The 21,877-nt window shown below is 37.2% G+C and overlaps 1 pseudogene; it reads right to left on the minus strand.

Annotated features, from left to right (window-relative positions):
• Positions 1 to 7,584: 7,584 nt before the first annotated feature.
• Positions 7,585 to 21,877, minus strand: part of LOC136329929 (pre-mRNA-splicing factor 38B-like) — a 59,090-nt pseudogene continuing 44,797 nt past the window's right edge.

A 21,877-nucleotide genomic window follows, 5' to 3' on the forward strand; every position in this document is an offset into this window, starting at 1 on the left:
GAAAGTCACAGTTTAGTCTGCCTAGAAGTGACTTGGATATTTTTGCTGTTTTCAAGCACGAAAAAGAACCACGCAGGAAGTAGCAACAAACTCATAATCTTATCACTGAGCTGGCAGATTGAAAAAAGATCACTAGACAGTCATTGCATTGGTGCTATCTTTGGATTTCACAGTGACTCATCTGCAACCTTCACCAAATGAGTCAGCTGTGCCCAACTGGCCCCAAGCATATATATTTTGGTTGAGTGAGGAGACCGTATGACACCTGTCCTAGTCAACTGCAAACTTGACATTTATGCCACTTTCAATACTGATTTATTGAATTGTGGTGTATAGATTGTTAACCAGTTAGGGCTTTTTTTAACTGACTGTGAAAGTAATAAAGAAGTTGTGGGAGAAATTAATTTTCTGGGACGTGGTTCACAATGAAGTCATGCTGACTAGAGAGCCAGGACATTTATGAGGATGCAAAAACACACCTTGTTGGCTTAATTGTTCACAGATGCAAATTAGCTTGCTTGAAATAGCTGGGCAGTGGGCTAACTGTAAGGTGTTATGCTGTTCCAAGTCTATTCTCCTTGAACACACATACTTGAGAGTGAAAGTGAGGGTTGTGAAGGTCATGAGAATGAATAAAGATGGGAACAGAAGGGGAGAAATCACGTGTAATACATTATAGCATTTTAATCATAGCTCTGAATTCATTAAAACATAAGTAAATGAAATCTTTAAGATAAAGTTATCAAACCCCACACAGGCCAGTTTAACATCAGTGGACTTAGTTTCTATCACAGGACAGGTGAGACAGAGAAAGAGAGTGAGTGCAACACATAAAAGAGAGCAAAGGAATCAGGGGAAAAGTCAAATCAGACATCCCTTCAGTTTGTTCATTTTTCACTCTTGGAGAGATGACTGTCAGGTGGAAAGTTTAAACAGGGATCAAGTACGGATTTGGCCAATGACTGAGCAAGGTCAGATAGATCAGCACAGAAACAGGGAGGTGTGGCCTCACTCCTGAGGGAGCCTCAAATAAAAGACTCCTGCTATTTTAAGGCCCTGGGGTCTAGGGGAGAAGAGAGCAACACACCCTCCCCCAACAGCACAAGGAAGCTTCTGCTTGGTGGTGCCTAAGCTTGGAATGCAAGTATGTGTATGAGCACCGTGAGCAGGAAGGTGGGAAGGGCAGAGTCCTTGACAGTAATGCCCTCCAGAGACTGCAGTGCACTAACTGCACCAACTAATGTAGGGACAGCAGCTTTCTCAACACGAGGCCTGTCAGGCAAAGCCTATGTCTGGGCCCAAAAGCTCAAAGATAGTTTGAAAATGACTATTGTACTTGATAGAATATAAGATTATTTTATGAAGGGAAGATATAGTTATTTAGCTTTTAGGGAGAGTGGAGTTTAATATAATTTGTGTTAGTAAATAGTTATATTTAATTGGCTTAGTAAACCCACTGTAATATACCGGTTGATTCTGCTTTTGAATGCTTACTCTTTATCTTGCTAATGCAAACAAGATGGTTTTCTACTTCCTAGAAAATATTTTTGCTGTTCACTGCACATGTCTAAACTTTTGTGAATCTTCCATTAGGTGGACTAAATAAGAACTGTCAATAGTGTCATAAAATGTTATAGCCTGAAAATATGAAAGCTTTTGTAAATAAGATGTCAGTCATTTTTATTAGTCAATTTCATGGTTGCTAACTAATTAGGAGCAGAGGAACAAGTCTTGCTAAATATAGATGCTTTGCCTCTTAAATCAGATTTGAAATAATGACTTATAATTATTCAGCATTTGCACAGAACTTTTATATGAATAAAATGTATCCATCATTTTTATTAGGGATGTATATCATATACTTTTAGGAATTTATGTGCATTTATATTGGTTGATGAATGAATTGCTCTGACTATATAAAACAAAACAGAAACAACCTTATAACATCCCATTTCCCAGTTTTTTGATGTAAGCTTAAGTTTAAGTTGAAAATCTTGACTTTAGAATTTAGTTGCATGTTACTAATAGATTCAAATAAATCTTTACTGATTTGTTTGCATGTGTCAGAAATAAAAATGGCATATTTGGTAAAACTGTTTTTTGTGAATTTTGTTCCAGGACAATTGAAGTCAAGATTGTGTACATAAATAGCTTAGACAAGGTTTTTAAATTTAATGGAAGCAAATCTAAGTAGTTGTGGATATATTCAATATATTTTGGTATAAGTATACTTTTAGTCTCACTGTGTATGTTTAACTGAGTACAATTCTGCCCCCAGTTCCAATGTGCGAGTTCACCCACACACACCAAGCAATTAATACAACACCAGCTAGATACACTACAATTTAAACCCAATTCTGACACTGTCTACCTGAAGGTAGCTTCTGACCCCACAGGTTAAAGACTCAATCTCACAAGACTGCTCTTTCCAACAGAACTGCAGATACCAATCACAAATTTGGGTTGTCAACTGTGCTTCTGACCCAACAGTTCTGAATCAGAGGTTCCAATGATCCCAATTAGATTATTTTACTACGTAGTTTCACAGAACTCGGGGAAACATTTTACTTAATCATATTACTGTAAAGGATATAACTCTGTAACAGCCAGATGCATAAGCAAAGTATGAGGAAAGCGCTCAGAACCTCCATTAGCTATCTATGCAACTGTCTTTCTCTAAATCTCCATGTGTCCCTCCACCAGTCCAGAAGATCCAAACACTGCTCTTTTGGGTTTTCAGGGAGGCTATCTTTTGTAGTCATGATTGATTAAATCATTGGCCACTGTTTCACCTCCAGCCCCTCCACTCTCCTCCAAGGTTAAGATGGAGTGTGGGTGAGACTAAAAATTCCAACACTCTAATCACTTGTTTGAGCTCGCCCAAGCAGCCAGATCCCAAATTTAGGTTTTCTGGGGGCTTTCCCGATGTCATGTCATTAACACAACAAAAGACATCTTTATTGCTATCATCACAGGAAATTTCAAGGGCTTTACCAGTTCTGCTCCAGGAATGGGGACAAAGACCAGATATATATATTTTTATTATAAATTATAATATCACAGTGGGTATATTGTAAATGGTAATGAATATTAATGGTCCTTTTCAAGGACTGCTTTCTAAAAAGGGGAACACACATTAGAATTGTGGGCTTCTGCGGAATACTTGGAACCCACTGATAAAAACTTGATATTTCCTAGGTAATTATATCACATGCTGGAGCCATGGGCATAATACATCATGCCCAGAAAATAGTAACTGATGAAGCACTTCCAGCTTGAGAAAAGTTAATAATCACTCTACTGATCCAGAAGCAGTTACAATAAAAAACAAAACAAAACAAAAAACTAGTAGTTTAATATTATATGTCTCAAATAACTGGTTCTTTGATTTCCACATTCTTAGCTCTATTTTATGGGCACAGCCAAGACGAAGGTTCAGAGTTTTTCCTTAAGCTCTGTCTTGTATATCTAGTTGGTTAGAGAACATGAGAGAGGAAAAGAGAAAGTACATTGGAAATTGGCCTAGGACACCGGCCCTCTGGAGAATAAGATTAGCATTTAATTAGAGGTTAAAACAGTTTTATGCCATTTAATATGATATTAGCTAATGGTTTATCATAAATGGCCTTTATTATGTTGAGATATTTTCCTTCTATACCCATTTTGTTGAGTGTTTTAAACATAAAATGGTGTTGTATTTTATTGAATGCCTTTTCTGCATGCAATATGGTATTTGTTTTTGTTTTGTTGATATGGTGTATTACATTAACTGTTTTACATATGTTGAACTATCCTTGAGATTCTGGGATAAATCTCACTTGATCATGATGCATTATTTTTTTAATCTGTTATTGTATTCGATATGCTAGTATTTTGTTTAGTATTTTAGCATCTGTATTCATTAGAAATATTGGTCTGTAGTTTTCTTTTTTTGTGTTGTCCTTGCCAGGTATCAGTATGAGGGTTATGTTGGCCTCATAAAATGTGTTTGGCAGTATTGCTTCATCTTTAAATTTTTGAAAGACTTTGAGGAGAATAGGAACCAAGTCTTCTTTGAATGTTTGATAGAATTCACTAGTATAGCCGTCTGGCCATGGACTTTTATTTTTGGGGAGGTTTTTGATAGTTGTTTCTATTTCCTTCTTGCTTATGGGTCTGTTTAGACTTTCTACTTCTTCATGACTCAGTCTAGGAAGATTGTATTATTCTAGAAATTTATCCATTTCTTCTAGATTGTTAAATTTGGTGGCATATAGTTTTTCATAGTATTCTACAATAATTCTTTGTATATCTATGATATCTATGGTGATTTCTCCTCTTTCATTTTGGATTTTGTTTATATGAGCTCTTTCTCTTTTTTCCTTAGTGAGTCTTGCCAAGGGTTTGTCAATTTTGTTGATCTTTTCAAAAAACCAGCTCTTTGTTTTATTAATTTTTCTATAGTTTTAATTGTTCTCTATTTCATTTATTTCTGCTCTGATTTTTATTATTTTCTTTCTCTGCTGGTTTTGGGTTGCCTTTGTTCTTCTTTTTCTAGTTCTTTAAGATGTGAATTTAAGTGGTTTACTTGAGCTCTCTTTTGTTTGTTAGACCTGAAGTAATATGAACTTCTCTCTTATTACTGCTTTTGCTGCATCTCAGAGATTCTGATATGTCATATTGTTATTTTTGATTGTCTCTATGTAACTTTTGGTCTTTGCTTTTATTTCTTCTTTGACTCACTCATTTTTTAAAAATATGTTGTATAGTTTTCACATTTTTGTGGGTTTGTTTACCTCTTTTTTGCAGCTGAATTCTAGTTTCAAGGTTTTATGATCAGAGAATATGCTGTCCACTCTCTCTGCTCTTATTCAACATAGTGCTGGAAGTTCTAGCCAGAGAAATCAGACAAGAGAAAGAAATAAAACGTATTCATACTGGAAAAGAAGAAGTAAAGGTTTCACTTTTTGCAGATGATATGATCCTATACATTGAAAACCCCAAAGACTCCACAAAAAGACTACTAGAAACAATAAACCAATGCAGTAAGGTCACAGGATAAAAAATTAATATACAAAAGTCCATTGCCTTCCTATATGCCAACAATGAAACATCAGAAAATGAACTAAAAAGAAAAAAGTCCCCTTCATGGTTGCAACAACAAAAAAATACCTAGGAATAAACATAACAAAGAATGTAAAGGACCTATATAATAAAAACTACCAAGCATTGTTCAGGGAAATCAAAAAAGATATAATAAAATGGAAAAATATTTTCTGTTCTTGGATAGGAAGAATAAATATAGTCAAAATGACTATATTACCCAAAGGGATATACAAATTTAGTGCAATTCCCATCAAAATTCCAATGACATTTTTTAAAGAAATGAAACAAAAAATCTTCAGGTTTATATGGAACTCTAAAAAACCCCAAATAGCCAAAGCAATTCTAAGGAAAAAGAACAAAGCTGGGGGCATTACAATACCTGATTTCAAATTATATTATAGAGCCATGATAATCAACCAATACCAGCATGGTATTGGTAGAAAAATAAACAATCAGACCAATGGAACAGAATAGAAAGCCCAGAAATAAAACCACATGTATATGGTAAAATAATTTTTGATAAAGGGGCAAACAACACATAATGGAGAAAAGAAAGCCTCTTCAAAAAATGGTGCTGGGAAAACTGGAAAGCCACGTGCAAAAGAATGAAACTCAACTGCAGTTTATCCACTTGTACTAAAATTAATTCAAAATGGATCAAAGACCTAAATATAAGACCTGAAACAATAAATTACATAGAAGAAAACATAGGTACTAAACTCATGGACCTTGCTTATAAAGAGCACTTTATGAATTTGACTCCAAGGTCAAGGGAAGTGAAGGCTAAGATAAATGAATGGGACTACATCAGACTAAGAAGTTCTTGCACAGCAAGAGAAACTGACAACAAAATAAACAGACAGCCAACTAAATGGGAGTTGATATTTTCAAACAATAGCACAGATAAAGGCCTAAAATAAAAATTATACAAAGAACTCATAAAATTCAGCAACAAACAAGCAAAAAATCCAGTAGAAAAAATGGAAAAAAGACATGGAACAGACACTTATCCCAGGAGGAAATACAAATGGCCAGCAGATTTATGAAAATGTGCTCATCTTCATTAGCTACTAGAGAAATGCAAATCAAAACTACAATGAGATACGACCTTACACCTGTTAGATTAACTATTATAAACAAGACAAGTAATAACAAGTGTTGGAGAGGCTGTGGAGAGAAAGGAACCCTCATTCACTGTTGGTGGGAATGTAAAGTAGTACAACCATTATGGAAGAAAGTATGGTGGTTCCTCAAAAAATTAAAAACAGAACTACCACCCAGCAATTCCTCAGCTGGGTATATATCCCCCCAACTCAAACACACTGGTATGTAAAGACACATGCAGCCCATGTTCATTGCAGCATTGTACACAGTGGCCAAGACATAGAAGCAACCAAAAAGCCCTTCAATAGATGATTGTATAGAGAAGATGTGGTACATATATACTATGGAATACTATTCAGCCATAAGAAATGATGACATTGGATCATTTACAACAACATGGATGGATCTTGATAACATTATACTGATATGAAATAAGTAAATCAGAAAAAACTAAGAACTATATGATTCTATACATTGGTGGGACATAAAAATGAGACTCAGGGTCATGGACAAGGGTGTGGTGGTTACTGGGGTGAGGAAAGGGAAGGGGCACAATAAAACTAGATAGAAGGTGACAGAAGACAATTTGACTTTGTCAATTGGGTATGCAACATAATCAAATATCAGAAGAACCTGGAGATGTTTTCTCTGAACCTATGTACCCTGATTGATCAATGTCACCCCATTAAAATGAATAAAAAAAACCTGAAACAAATAAAACAGTTCAATCCCTGCTAAGGTTATCTATTTTTGAAGGGAAGAAAAGCAGATTTAATCAAACATTTATAGGATTCAATGTAATCCCTTTCACACAAAAAAATTCGTAGTCTGTTTTTAGTTTTTATGTTGTTTTCCTTGGCTCTCTGTTTCTATACTTTGGTTCCTTCAATGATCATGTTTGTCAGACTGGTCCTTACTATCACTGTAATCCTATTTGTGGGAATGAATGCTCTTAGCTTCTGCTATGCTTTCTAGATTTTTTTTTGCTAGGGCCATGTTTCTGTTTTCTTGATTTGTCAACACGGTCAGTTCTTCCTTGACTGCCACTTTGACTTTATTTGACTTCTTGCTTTCAATTAAAAAAATATATTTTTTAATTTATTAATTTTAAAGGGAGAGAAAGGAAGAGACACTGAGAAACATTGATTTGTTGTTCCACTTTATGAATTCATGAGTTGATTCTTGTATGTGCCCTGATGGGGGATGGAACCTTTGACTTTGGAATATCTGGAGGATGCTCTAACCAACTGAGCTGCTCACCAGGACCTGGTCCTTGCTTTTGCTTTTATGCTTACCTGATTTCTTTTTGTTGCTGCTTCTACTCCATTTCCCTGCATTCCTACTTCTTTGTGTCCTTTCTCTGCTTTCTGCTATGTTTTTTTCTCTTACTTAGAATCAGTTTTTTTTGTCATCTCTATGCTGTCTTCCATCTTTGCCTTCTTTATGATATTTTTTCTTCCACATAGCCCCAATTTCTTTGTGCCTTGTACCATTCACTTTTCTTTCTTCCATCATTACCTCTTTCCTTATCATAGTCACAATCTTGTATTCTGTCTCTCTCATTTTTTTACTAATTTTAATTTATTGTGTTTACATGTATTCAAGTGTCCCACTTAATATAACACCCTCATCCCCCAACCACATGTCCCCCACTACACTCCTTTGTCACCCTCTCCTTAACTCCCTCCCCTTTCCCTCTGGGATTTGCTGTCCTGTTATTTGTATCTATGTGTTATGTATACAAAATTTTACTAATCCCTTCACCTTCTCTGATCCCATCCCCTCATCCCTCTTCCCTCTGACAGCTGTCCCTCTGCTCCCTGTGACCCTACTTCTGCCTCTATTCCATTCCTCAGTTCACCATGTTCATGAGATTCCACATATAAGTGAGATCATATGATATTTGTTTTTCTCTGCCTGGCTTGTTTCACTTAGCATAATATTCTCCAGATCTATCCATGCCATTGCAAAAGGTAAGATTTCCTTCTTTTACACAGCTGTGTAGTATTTCATTGGGTATATGTACCACAGCTTTTTAATCCACTCATCCACTGACAAACACTTGGGCTGTTTCCTGATCTTGGCTATTGTAAACAATGCTGCAATAAACATGGGGATGCATATCTTCTTTTGAATCAGTGATTTGGTATTCTTAGAATGTATTCCTAAAAGTGGGATAGCTGAGTCAAAAGGCAGTTCCATTTTTAATTTTTTGAGGAAATGTCATACTGTTTTCCACAGTGACTGCAAAAGTCTCCATTCCCACCAGTAGTGCAGGAGGGTTCCCTTTTCTTCACAACCTCACCAGCACTTATTGTGTGTTGATTTGTTAATGAGCGCCATTCTGGCAGGTGTGAAGTGGTATCTTGTAGATTTAATTTGTATTTCTCTGATGATTAGTGACATTGAACATTTTTTCATATGCTTATTGGCCGTCTGTATGTCCTCTTTGGAGAAGTGTCTATTCAGTTTGTTTGCCAATTTTTAATTGGATTATTCACCTTCCTGGTGTTGAGTTTTAGAAGTTCTTTATAAATTTTGGTTATTAGCCCTTTATCAGACATATTGTTGAATATGTTCTCCCATTGTGTGGGTTGTCTCCTATTTTTATTAATGGTGTCTTTTGCTGTGCAAAATCTTTTTAGTTTGATATAATTCCATTTGTTTATTTTGTCCTTTATTTCACTTGCCCATGGAGATAAATTGGCAAAAATATTGTTACAAGAGATATCAGAGTTTACTGCTTATGTTTTCTTCCAAGATGTTTATGGTTTTGCAATTTACATTTAAGTCTTTTATTCATTTTGAGTTTATCTTTGTGAATGGTGTAAGTTGGTGGGATAGTTACATTTTTTTTTTTTTATGTAGCTGGCCAATTTTTCCAACACCGTTTATTAAAGAGATTATCTTCACTTCATTTTATGTTATTACCTCCTTTGTCAAATATTAATTGATAATAAAGGTGTGGATTTTTCTGTGGGTTCTCTGTTCTGTTTCATTGATCTGTATGCTTCTTCTTATGCCAGTACCAAGTTGTTTTGGTCACAGTGGCCTTCTAGTATAACTTGATATTAGGAAGTGTGATACCTCCCATTTTATTCTTCATTTTCAAGATTCCTGAGGCAACTTGTTTTCTTTTTTGGTTCCATATAAATTTTTGGAATATTTGTTCTATATCTTTGAAGTATACCATTGATATTTTAATAGAAATTGCATTGAGTTTATAGGTTGCTTTGGGTGGTATAGACACTTTAATGATGTTTATTCTTCCTATCCCTGAACACAGTATATGCTTCCACTTCTTTGTATCTTCCTTGATTTCTTTGTTTAATGTCTTATAATTTTCTGAGTACAGGTCTTTTACCTCCTTGTTTAAATTTACTTCAAGGTACATTTTTTATTTTTGTTGCAATATCTAAAGGGATTATTTCCTTAATTTCTTTTTTTTGACAGTTTATTATTGTTGTATAAAAATGCCACTGATTTCTGAATAGTTATTTTATATTCTGCCACCTTGATAAATTTATTTATCAGGTCTAGTAGTTTCTTGACTGGACTTGAGGGTTTCTGTGTATAGTATCATGTCATCAGCAAATAATGACAGTTATACTTCTTTTCTAATTAGGATACCTTTTATTTCTTTTTCTTGTCTGATTGCTGTGGCTAGGACTTCCAGAAATATGTTGAATAAGAGTGGTGAAAGGGGGGTACTACTGCCTTGTTCCTGATCTTAAAAGAGTCGCTTTTAATTTTTACCCATTGAGTATGATGTTGGCTGTCGGTTTGGCACAGATGGCCTTTATTATGTTGAGGTATGTCCCCTGTATTCCCACTTTTCTGAGAGTTTTGATCATAAATGGGTGCTGGGTTTTTTATTTTATTATTTTTAAATTTTGATTTATTTTTATTTACTTTTTAAAATTATTTTTTATTTTTTAATTACAGTTGACATACCATATTATGTTGGTTTCAAGGGTACAACCCAGTGATTAGACATTATATAGCCTACAAAATGAGCATCTCAATAACTCTCATATGCATCAAACACTATACATAATTATTAGAACATTATTGACTATATTCCTTATGCTGTACTTTACATCCCCATGTCTATTCTGTAGAAACCAATTTATACTTCTTTTTTGTTGTTTTTTTTCTTTTTTTCCATTTTTTTATAAATAAATTTTTATTAATGTTAATGGGGTGACATCAATAAATCAGGGAACATATGTTCAAAGAAAACATATGCAGGTTATCTTGTCATTCAATTATGTTGCATACCCATCACCCAAAGTCAAATTGTCCTCTGTCAACCTCTATCTAGTTTTCTTTGTGCCCCTCCTCTTTCACCTCACCCTCCTCCCCTCCCATGCCCCCTCTCCTCCCACCCCCGGTAACCACCATACTCTTGTCCATGTCTCTTAGTCTTGTTTTTTTGTCCCACCAATGTATGGAATCATGTAGTTCTTGGTTTTTATGAATTTACTTATTTCACTCCGTATAATGTTATCAAGATCCCACCATTTTGTTGTAAATGATCCAATGTCATCATTTCTTATGACTGAGTAGTATTCCATAGTGTATATGTGCCACATCTTCTTTATCCAGTCTTCTATTGATGGGCTTTTTGGTTGTTTCCATGTCTTGGCTACTGTGAACAATGCTGCAATGAACATGGGGCTACATGTGTCTTTATGTATCAATGTTTCTGAGTTTTGGGGGTATATATCTAGTAGAGGGATTGCTGGGTCATAAAGTAGTTCTATTTTCAGTTTTTTGAGGAACCACCATACTTTCTTCCATAATGGTTGTACTACTTTACATTCCCACCAATAGCGAATGAGGGTTCTTTTTTCTCCACAGCCTCTCCAACATTTGCTATTACCTGTCTTGTTGATAATACCCTAATCTAACAGGTGTGAGGTGGTTTCTCATTGTAGTTTTGATTTGCATTTCTCTAATAACTAATGAAGATGAGCATCTTTTCATATATCTGTTGGCCATCTGTATTTTTTCCTGGGAGAAGTGTCTGTTCATGTCCTCTTCCCATTTTTTTATTGGATTGTTTGTTTGTTTGTTGTTGAGCTTTATGAGTTCTTTGTAAATTTTGGATATTAGGCCCTTATCTGAGCTATTGTTTGAAAATATCATTTCCCATTTAATTGGCTGTCAGTTTATTTTGTTGTCAGTTTCTCTTGCTGTGCAAAAACTTCTTAGTCTGATGTATTCCCGTTTATTTATCTTAGCCTTCACTTTCCTTGACTTTGGAGTCAAATTCATAAAGTGCTCGTTATAACCAAGGTCCATGAGTTTAGTACCTATGTTTTCTTCTATGTAATTTATTGTTTCAGGTTTTATATTTAGGTCTTTGATCCATTTTGAATTAATTTTTGTACAAAGGGACAAGCTGTAGTCTAGTCTCATTCTTTTGCATGTGACTTTCCAGTTTTCCCAGAGTGCTGGATTTTATTAAATGCTTTTTCTACATGTATTGATATAATCATGTGACTTTTATTCTTCCTTTTATGTGATGAATCACATTTATTGATTTGAGAATATTGTACCAGCTTTGCCTAACCATAATAAATCTCACTTGATGATTATGTATGTTATTTTTGATGTATTGTTGGATCCAGAATGGTAATATTTTTTTGAGAATTTTAGCTTTTACGTTCATCAGGGATATTAGCCTATAGTTTTCTTTCTTTGTAGTATATTCAGCTGGTTTTGAAATGAGGATCATGCTTAACTCATAAAAAAAGCTTGGAAGTCTTCCCTCCTCTTGAATTTTTTGAAATACCTTGAGAACGATAGGTGTTAGTTCTTCTTTGAATGTTTGGTATAATTTACCTGTGAAGCCATCTGGTCCAGGACTTTTGTTCTAAAAACTGTTTCAATTTCATTTGTTGTAATCAGTCTGTTTAGGTTTTCTGATTCTTTCAGATTGAATATTGGATGATTGTATGTTTCTAGAAATTTATGCATTTCATTTAGGTTGTCCAATTTTTTGGCATATAGCTCTTCATAGTATTTTCTTACAATCCTTTTATTTCTGTGGTGTCAGTTGTTACTTCTCCATTTTCATTTCTAATTTTATTTATTTGAGTCCTCTCATTATTTTTCTTGATGAGTCTGGTTAAAGGTTTGTCAGTCTTGTTTACCTTTTCAAGGAACCAGCTTTTAGTTTCATTGATCTTTTGTGTTGTTTTTTAGCCTCTATGTCATTTATTTTTACTCTGATCTTTATTATTTTCTTCTTTCTACTTCCTCTGAGCTTTGTTTGTTGTTCTTTTTTTAGTTCTTTTAGGTGCAGGGTTAAGTTGTTTACTTGATCTTTTTCTTGCTTCTCAAGGTATTTCTGTAATGCTATGAAATTTCTTCTCAGGACTACTTTTGCTGTGTCCCATAGATTTTGAATTGTAGGCTCACTTTTATTTGTTTCAAGGTTATTTTTGATTTCTTCATTGATCTCATTGTTAACCCATTCATTATGTAATAACATGCTATTTATTCTCCAGGTATTTGAATTTTTTTATTGTAGTTGATTTCTAATTTCATGCCATTGTGATCAGAGAAGAGGCTTGATATGATTTCAATCTTCTTAAATTTATTGAGACTTGTTTTGTGTCCTAACATATGGTCTGTCCCTTAGAATGTACCATGAGCATTTGAAAAGAATGTATATTCTCTTGCTTTGAGGTAAAAGGTTCTGAAGATATTTATTAAATCCAGTTGATCTAGTGCAGGGGCCTCAAACTTGGGCCCGCAGGCCGCGAGTTTGAGACCCCTGATCTAGTGTGTCATTGAGGACCACTGTTTCTTTGTTAATTTTCTGTCTGGAAGATCTATCCATTGATGTTAGTGGGGTATTAAAATCTCCCAGCATTATAATATTGCTGTTGATCTTGCCCTTTGTGTCTGTCAGAACCTGCTTTATATATTCAGGTGCTCCTATATTAGATGCATAGATATTTACAATGGTTATATCCTCCTGTTGCATTGCTCCCTTTATCATTATGTAGTGACCTTCTTTATCCCTTCTTTATCCCTTTAACCTTTGTTTTAAAGGCTATTTTGTTAGATATTAGTATTGTTACCCTAGCTTTTTTTTCATTTACATTTCCATGAAATACTTTTTTTCAATCTATGTGTATCTTTTGTTCTGAGGTAGGTCTTTTGTAGATAGCATATGTACAGGTCCTATTTTCTTATCTATGCAGCTACTCTATATCTTTTGATTGGAGGATTTAATCCATTTACATTTATAGTTATTTTTGATATGTATTAATTATTGCCATTTTATTTTTTAAATCTAAAATCTTTCTATCAATTTCTTTTTTCCTTTGATCTTTTTATAGCAGGCCCTTAACATTTCTTGCAACTGATTTGGTTGTAATAAATTCCATGAGTCTTTTTTTGTCTGAGAAGCTTTTTATTTCTTCTTCAATTTTAAATGATAGCTTTGCTGGATGAAGTAATCTTGTAGGTTCTTGTTTTGCATCACTTTGAATATTTCTTGCCAATCCTTTCTGGCCTCAAGTGTTTCTGTTGAGAAGTTAGATGTCATCCTTATGGGGGCTCCTCTGTAGGTAACTAACTTTTTCTCTTGCAGCTTTTAGTATTCTTTCTTTGTCTCTTAACTTTGGCATTTTAATTATGATGTGTCTTAGTGTAGGCCTCCTTGAATTCCTCTTTAATTGGACTCTCTATGCTTCTTGAATTTATATGACTTTTTTCCTTCATCAATTTAAGGAAATTTTTAGCTATGATTTCGTCAAACATTCTCTATCCTTTGTTCATTCTCTTCTCCTTCAGGAACCCCTATTATGCAGATGTTGTTTCTCTTCATGTTGTCACAGAGGTCTCTAAGAGTTTCCTCAGTCTTTTTGAGCCTCTTTTTATTTTTCTGCTCTGCTTCTGTGCTTTCATTTATCTGATCCTCTAAATTACTAATTCAATCCTCTGCTTCATCCAGCCTGCTATTGATTCCTTCTATTGCACTCTTCATTTCTCATATTGTATTTGTCATTTCTGACTGGTTCCTTTTTATGATTTCAATATTCTTTTTGATGCTTGCTATGTCTTTAGGTACTTATTATGACCATCCATTGTTGCTCTAAGATTCTTGAGCATCATAAAAATTATTATTTTAAATTATGCATCTAATAGTTTGATTACTTCCATTTTATTTTTCTGGGGAATTCTCTTGGTGAATCATTTGGGTAATATTTCTTTGTTCTTTTTCTCGGTGTATTGGGTAGCACTGCCTGACTTTGAAATTTGTTGTGGTTTCTTTATGAGGAAGATGGGCTCAGTGGCACTGATCTCCAGACCACCCATTTTTCTTGCTCTAGGAATACTTCTTGAGGGTAGTATTTTCCCACCTGTTTTATGTGAGCATTGAATGCAGTTGGACCTCTCATGGGTGCAGTTATCCCTTCAGGCTGGCTGGCTCTAAGAGTCAACATTGATCATGTGTTTTAGATACTGTGTAGTGTCTGACTTGTTGGGTGCATTTATTCTTTACAGTGTCTGGTGCCTGCTGGACTCCTCATTTGGGCATGCTATTTCTGTAGTTAGCTGAATCTAGGGCTGGTGCTGTCTTCCACTTGGTTCTAGTTGTGTTGATTCCAGGTCTTCTTGGGTTGGCATCAGCTGTTATTTGTAAACTGCTGTGGGCTACCTGTCTGGAGCTATTGCTCTGTATACTGTTTGTGTCTGTATTTCCTGTGCCTGGGTAGTGTGGGAGGGGCCAACCTGTGTATAAAGATCAGCTTTCTCCTGCCTAGAGATGATAGCAGCTCCATGAAAATCCCAGGCTCTTATAACATTGGCCTCCACTTTTTAGCTGCTCTACCTCATCTTGTGGCTGCTTTGTCTTCCCACAGAGTCTTCTGTAGAAAGACTGTAGTGTGGGCTCAGTCTGGCCTCCCCCAACCAATCCCTCTACAGGTTGTAAGCTTTGTGGATTAGAGAAGCTGAGGTTGGGAATACAACATTAGTGGGACCTCCTACTTCAGGGGTCTCTTGGTCAGAAACTTAGTATGTAGAAAGTGGCCCCTACTCCAAAGCCTAATTCCTCAGCCACTGCTGGATACTCAAATTTTATTTCTCCTTAGCAAGTGAGCAGCAGGTTCAGATCGAGTGAGGCTGACAGTCCCCTCTGCAGAAGTTCTTACACTGATGAGACCCTGGTCTCTGGGAGGAAAACTGGAAGTCCTTTCCTGGGGCTGACTGTGCCTCCCCCCCCCCCCCCCGCAAAGTGGTTAGTCTTTCCACCAGACCCAACAATAGGCTCACAAAGAACTCACACTTTAAATGTCCATGTTCCAAGGTTCTCTCCATTTCCCCTGTGGAATCTAGCCCAACAGGGCAGGATATCCAGCACCCAGGCTGGCTGACTGTGAAGCTCTACCCTATCCAATGCACATGAGCCACTGTGCCACTGCTGATCACAGAGATCAGAACTTGCCTCAGCTGTGACACGAGGAGCCCTTCCTTATGATACCACTCTAGCAAAGGTTGTTAGGTCCTGAACCAATGCTCTCCAAAGTTGGCCACTGGATATGCTTGCCCTGAGCCTACCTGGAGAGAAACTGGCATAGATCAGTGGGATAAACTGCCCATGACTGGTCCTCAGCAGCCTTGTTGGACCTACAAGCAATCTAGAGTTTGTGGCTGCCTTTGCTGGGCCCAGGTACACATGGAAATAACAAGTTGCATGCCTAGGCTGGCTTTTACCCACATTGGGCCTGGGGGAAAGTCTGCTTAAAAGACCAACATTATCTGAGTCCTGCCTCCTGCCTCCTGCAGCCTCTGTCAGCTGGCTGCTTGTTGGGCTTGGCCACTGAAAAAACCTCTGGTAGAATCTAGAGCCTGTAGCAATTCAGGGATTAGGAAAGGTAGTGGGTTTGTCTCCGGCCCCGGGCCCCAGGTGTCATTTTGTCTGGACTTTTCACAGACCTCAGTAATGTGTGGCCCTGGAAGTCTGGTGGGTGTGGCCTTGAGACCCAGAGATGTGGTCTGCCCGCAGTCTCTTCAGTTTCTACTGAGTGTCCTGTTGGGCAGAAGCACCAGTCATCGACTTGGGAGCATGAGGTAAAAAGTTCTGGCCTCAATGCCAGAACTCAGAAAACTGAGTCACTTACGTGCCCCCTGCTTCAGAGATGACTTCTCAGAAAGGCCAGGTCTCCATGGGATGGGCAATAAGGATTCCTGAGGGGTGGCATTTGCTTTCCCCCAGGCTAATGCTGCTCAGAATGGACTGCTCCACTCAAGAAAGATGGTGATGGAGGTATTAAAGAATAATTCAGCACAGGGGTTCTGGTGACTGTCCCTTACAGTGTCTCTCCCTGGGCCTCCAACTTCATGCTCTCTTCATGCAACTCTGGTCCTCTCAGCTCTCCCCTGCCAGAGCCCCAGGTAAGTGGCTACGAATGAGACAGACTCTACCTTGTGTCTCTAGAGCTCTGGTCTCTTTCTCGCAAACAGAAACCTTAGCTTTTTTCACTGCCAAATGCTGTGTGGGTGACTCTTTAGGCTCTTGTGCTCTAGGCTGTGACACCAGACTGGGGCTTAGGTCCCTCCCTTCTCTCCCTGCAGTGAGAGTCCCTCTGGATACCTCCATTACTACTTGCTCCTGGGAGAAGGGCAGCCCTTTCTGCTTCTCCACCCTTTACTAGTCTTGGTGTGGCTTCTGTGATCCTTGGTTATAGACTCCTCTTCTTTTAGTCTAAAGTTGGTTTTTCAAGATGACTGTTCTTAAATTAAGTTTTAATCCAATTTGGTCCTAGGAGGTGGCAGTTGGAATATCCTCCTACTCTGTCACCATCTTGGAATCATCAATATATTTAAGACTTCTCTCATTTTCTTTCTCTCTTTCTCGAACCCTGTCTTTTTTGTCTCCTTTCCTATTGTGACTTTGACTAGGACTTGTATGCCTTTCCCTACTGCTGCTGGGCCTGTGCTCTAACATCTAGCAATACTTTAGAAAATTCACCTGTCTTTCTCTTTCTTTGGCTTCACATTCTAGTCATTAGCATTCTTTCTTTCCAATTATTGGTCAAAACAAAGACCCATGGCCCTCTCAACAATGGCTTCAACTTCTTTAAAAAAATTTTTTTTAAAGATTTTATTTCTTGATTTAGAGGGTGGGTGGTAGAAATGGGGAGCACCAACTCATTGTAGTTGCTTCTCATATGTGCCTTGATGGGGCAAGCCTGGGGTTTTAAACAAATGACCTCAGCATTCCAGGTTGATGCTCTATCCACTGTGCCACCACAGACTGGGCAAACCTCTAATTCTTGATCTTCTTGGGGACTTTTGTAGACTCACGGATTTTTTTTTTAGAGACCTTGAACATCTCTGTTCAACATGTCTATTTCCTCAGTGCCTTCCTTCCCATCTTTCTTGATTTTTCTAGGCTGGTTTTAAACCTATTGATTGATATCTTTCTGAACTGGGACTGTAATTCTTGAGAACAAGGTTGACAACCACTCCCGTTTTGTGAGAAAAGACCATGGCATTTCTCCAATGGTCATTACACAGCCTCCACTAGCCTTTCCATCTAGGTCCTCTTCATCATCAAGAAAGGATTCAAACCAGTCCCATAGATTTGTAGGGGGCTGTGTGTACCTTATACACATAAATCTAAGGACTTTCATATATGGCGAGTCTGTGTGTTATAAGGCCCATCACTTGCTTATAAGTTCACTTCAGAGTAAATAGTGTGTATAACAAAAAAGGCTATAGAACAATTCCTCCTGTTCTAACACCTCTGACTTCTACTTACCCTTCTACACATCTTTGTTTGGCTTACTGCCTTCCTGCTTCCTTTTCTCCTATGCTTCAACATATGTGACTTAAAGTAGATCTTGTCCACCACCTCGTGGTAGGTCCTGAGCTCATAAAACTGCACTTTGAAGTAAAACAATGAAAAGATATTGGTTAAGATCATGGGGTTGAAGTTCATAGCCTGGTTGTCCCACAGTGACAGCACATCTTCCTGCTCACTGGAGAACTCAGGCTGGTAGGCCTCTGCCACCATGCTGCTGCGGTTGCTCTGCTAAGTTTAACTTAACTACATGGGGAGGATCAGCAAGCTTTACTACATGAAGTTCAAAGTTGCTCAGGGAGGAAGAAAAGTTCAAACAGTTTACCACTTTAGAAAAGCAAATGTGGTCCTGGCTGGTTGGCTCAGCAGAACAGCATCGGCCTGATGTGTGAAAGTTCTCGGTTTGATTTCTGGTTAGGGCACACAGGAGAAGTGACCAATTGCTTCCCCACCCCTTCCCCCTTCTCTCCCTCTCTTTTTCTCTCTTCCTTCTGCAGCCAGGGCTCAAATGGTTCAAGCGATTTGGCCCCAGGTGCTTAGGATGGCTCGCTCCATGGCTTTGCCTCAGGTGCTAAAATAGCTTGGTTGCTGAGCAACAGAGCAGCAGCCCCAGATGGGCAGAGCACTGTCCTATAGGGGGCTTGCCAGGTGGATCTTGGTCAGGGCACATGCAGGAGTTTGTCTGTCTGCCTCCCTGCCTCTCACTTAAATAAAGAAAAAAGAAAAGCAAATGTGAGTTTGTGTTGATCGCTATATTATCAGGGAAATAGAATATGGGCTGTTATCTACTTCTGCTTCTGGTTGGTCACACCCAGATTTGGGGCTGGTTTATACACTAGATTCTACAATGGCATAGTCAAGAAAAGTTTGGAATGATCAGAGAAAGTCAAGAGTAGAGTACTTTAATCTTGGATGATAACAATATCAATAAGGGTAAAAGAAGCCAGTTTTTGTTGTTATTGTTGTTTTGGGAGGGTCTGAAAAAAAGGGGGCTAAGAAATAAATGAACAGATCCACTCTTCCTAATGACAGTAGAGTTAGAGAATTATATCTGAATGGAACCTGGGATATATTACCTAATCTGCTACTTTATACAGTAAAGCCCTAGATAACAAGCCCTAACTGGTAACCATTTGGCTTGGTGAACTCCTCAGGTGATGGACAGTTTAGCTCCACTGAGGCAGTATGACCAAAATTTGAGGTTTTAATTTATGGATCCTAAATCTGATTCTCTAAAGCTTCTGCTTAAATCCAGGTCCTGGTCTGTAGAGTTGAAGGGAATGAGAGTGTCTCTTCCCTACTTCACAAGGCAGACTTCTATGTGGTTTGAGGACATCACTCATAAGCCTTGCAAGACTTTTTCAAGATAAGCACTAAACATCATGACTTAGTTGTGTTAACTCTTTATCATTATATATATATGATTTCTTTCTCTTCTTGGTGTTTTTCTTGAAACAAATTTAGTATGTCAATGTCTTTTGAAAAACATTATTGAATTTATTGGAGTGACATTGGTTAATAAAATTATATACGTTTCAGGTATGTACTTCTAAAATACATCATCTGTACATTGTATTGTGTCAATGTCTTTTTCAAGTTGTAGTACAGATACCTGTGCATAATACTGCTGAATAAGCATTGTAGGGAAACAGGACATCAGCTTCCTGATTCTGTAATCTTCTGTTAAGGAAGTCTAAGGTGACACAATTTATGACAGTCACATAACTGAATGTGCAGTCACATAAAGACCCAGGTTCTTTTAAGTGTGCACTGTTATTACATCACAACTCCCCATTATATTGTTAGTATTATAGAATACTATGTTAGTTTCCTATTGCTGCTGTAACAAATTAACACAAATGAGAGCTTAAAAGAAGAAAAATATTTTCTCTCACAGTTCTGGATGCCAGAAGCCTCAGGGCTGTACTTCTTCCAGAGGCTTAAAGAGGAAATCTATTTCTTGCCTCTTTCAGCCTCTAGTGTTCATAGGCATTCTTTGGCCTGTGGCTGCTTCTCTGCTTCATCTTCATATTGCCTTCAGTTCTGTGTGCCGAGGTCTCTCTCCGAACTCCCTGTTTCTCTTTCATAAGGCTAAGTGTGATTGCATTTAGAGAACATTCTCTCAAGAGAAGTGGACCTGGAGAAAATTATGCTAACTAAAATTAGCCAGTCAAAGAAAGACAAGTACAATACCATCTGATTTCAGTCATATGTGGAATCTAATGAACTAACAAGCAAAATAGAGACAGGCTCATAGATAGAGAGCAGGCATTGCCATGGCTGTGCTCCCTCAAGAGGCTCTAGGGAAGATTATGTCCCTTGCCTCTTCTGGTTGATCATGGCTACTGGCATTCTTTGACTTGTGATAGCATCCTCCCATCTCTATCTCCATGGTCACAGTACCTTCTTCTCATCTGTGTGTGTTAGCCCCCTTTGTCTCTCTCTTATTAGGATTCTTATGATGGCACGTAGGACCCATCCAGATAATGTTAGGATCCTCTCTACCCCGATATCCTTAGGTTAATCACATTTGCAAAAACCCTTTTTCCAAATATGATCCATTGGGTAGGATGTGGAGGTCCTTGGCACGGGGGCATTTTTCAACCTACACTAAACATTTTCATGTTTGACCTCCTTTTTCTACAAAAAAACAGAACCTTGAGAAGGTAAGTCAGTCTCTGGGAATTGGTTTTTACTTTTTGAATGACTAGATGAAGCAAGAAGACTCCTTTCAGCTCCTACTGTAGCAAAAGGAAGTGACTCTAATTGCTTGCCCATAATTTATACAGTTGCCATTTGGAAGAAGTAAATATAGGATGTTATAATGATATTTATTAAATCTTGCTGTATTTGACCCTTTATTCTAATCTGCTCACTTACAATAGGTTTTCTCAACAATGGCACTATTGACATTTGGATTGCATAATTCTTTCTTGGTTGGTGGAGGCAGGGAAGGGGCTGTCCTCTGCCATGTAGTATGTTTATTAGCTTCTCAGATGGTATCAGCACCTCTGGCTTCTAGATGTTAATAGCACCATTTTACCCCTTTCCTCTGTCCCCCAGTTATAAAAACCAAAAGAGTCAATAGACATAACCAAATGTCTTCTGAGGGGCAAAATTATCATGAGTTAAGAAACTACTAACCAACGTGGAAACATTTAGATTCAAGACATTCTTTTCTCTCATTTTTAATTTTAAACTTATCGTCTACTAATTTTATTGAAAATTATTATCTTTAGCCAAATGTTAAGATGTATATGTAACAGTGTTAAAAAAAGAAAAGAAAAAAAAAGGTAGGACTGAGGTTGAAGCACTGCAGACCACCATTATCTTCTTCCTGATAGACCATAAATCTACTTTTTTGGAGCCAGCTGTCAATCTATCTAACATTATCATCTAGCTTAAATTGTTCATAAGGTTATTTTGAGAGTGTTTGTCAAATGCCTTGTCTATCACATTTTAATAATATATATTTTTTAAAGATAGAATAAATTTAACTAAATTTTAGCCTCTTCTGGCACCTAGTAATTGTGGTTTTCTTTTTGAAGAGCTCATAAATCATCTTATTAATCATCTATTTTAAAATCCTTTGGTGCATAAATTTGAATTCAAAGTTTATGTTTGTGGAACCAACCTTTTTCCCTTCAGAATATTTGTCCATCCCCGCTTTTTGCTACTTAATCCCTCAGTGCATTATTTCTAAAATAGTAAAAACCATAGATACAAGATAATATTTCTCTGAACATCTGAGTGTGTGTGTGTGCATATAAACATCTTAGAAGCAGCAAAAGAATTGCTTTTGAAATCTTGCTTCTAGATGCTAGAAATACACATCCAACTGCTAATGTGACATCT

The sequence above is a fragment of the Saccopteryx bilineata genome, chromosome 3, assembly GCF_036850765.1.
Source record: "Saccopteryx bilineata isolate mSacBil1 chromosome 3, mSacBil1_pri_phased_curated, whole genome shotgun sequence".
Classification (NCBI taxonomy): Eukaryota; Metazoa; Chordata; class Mammalia; order Chiroptera; family Emballonuridae; genus Saccopteryx; species Saccopteryx bilineata.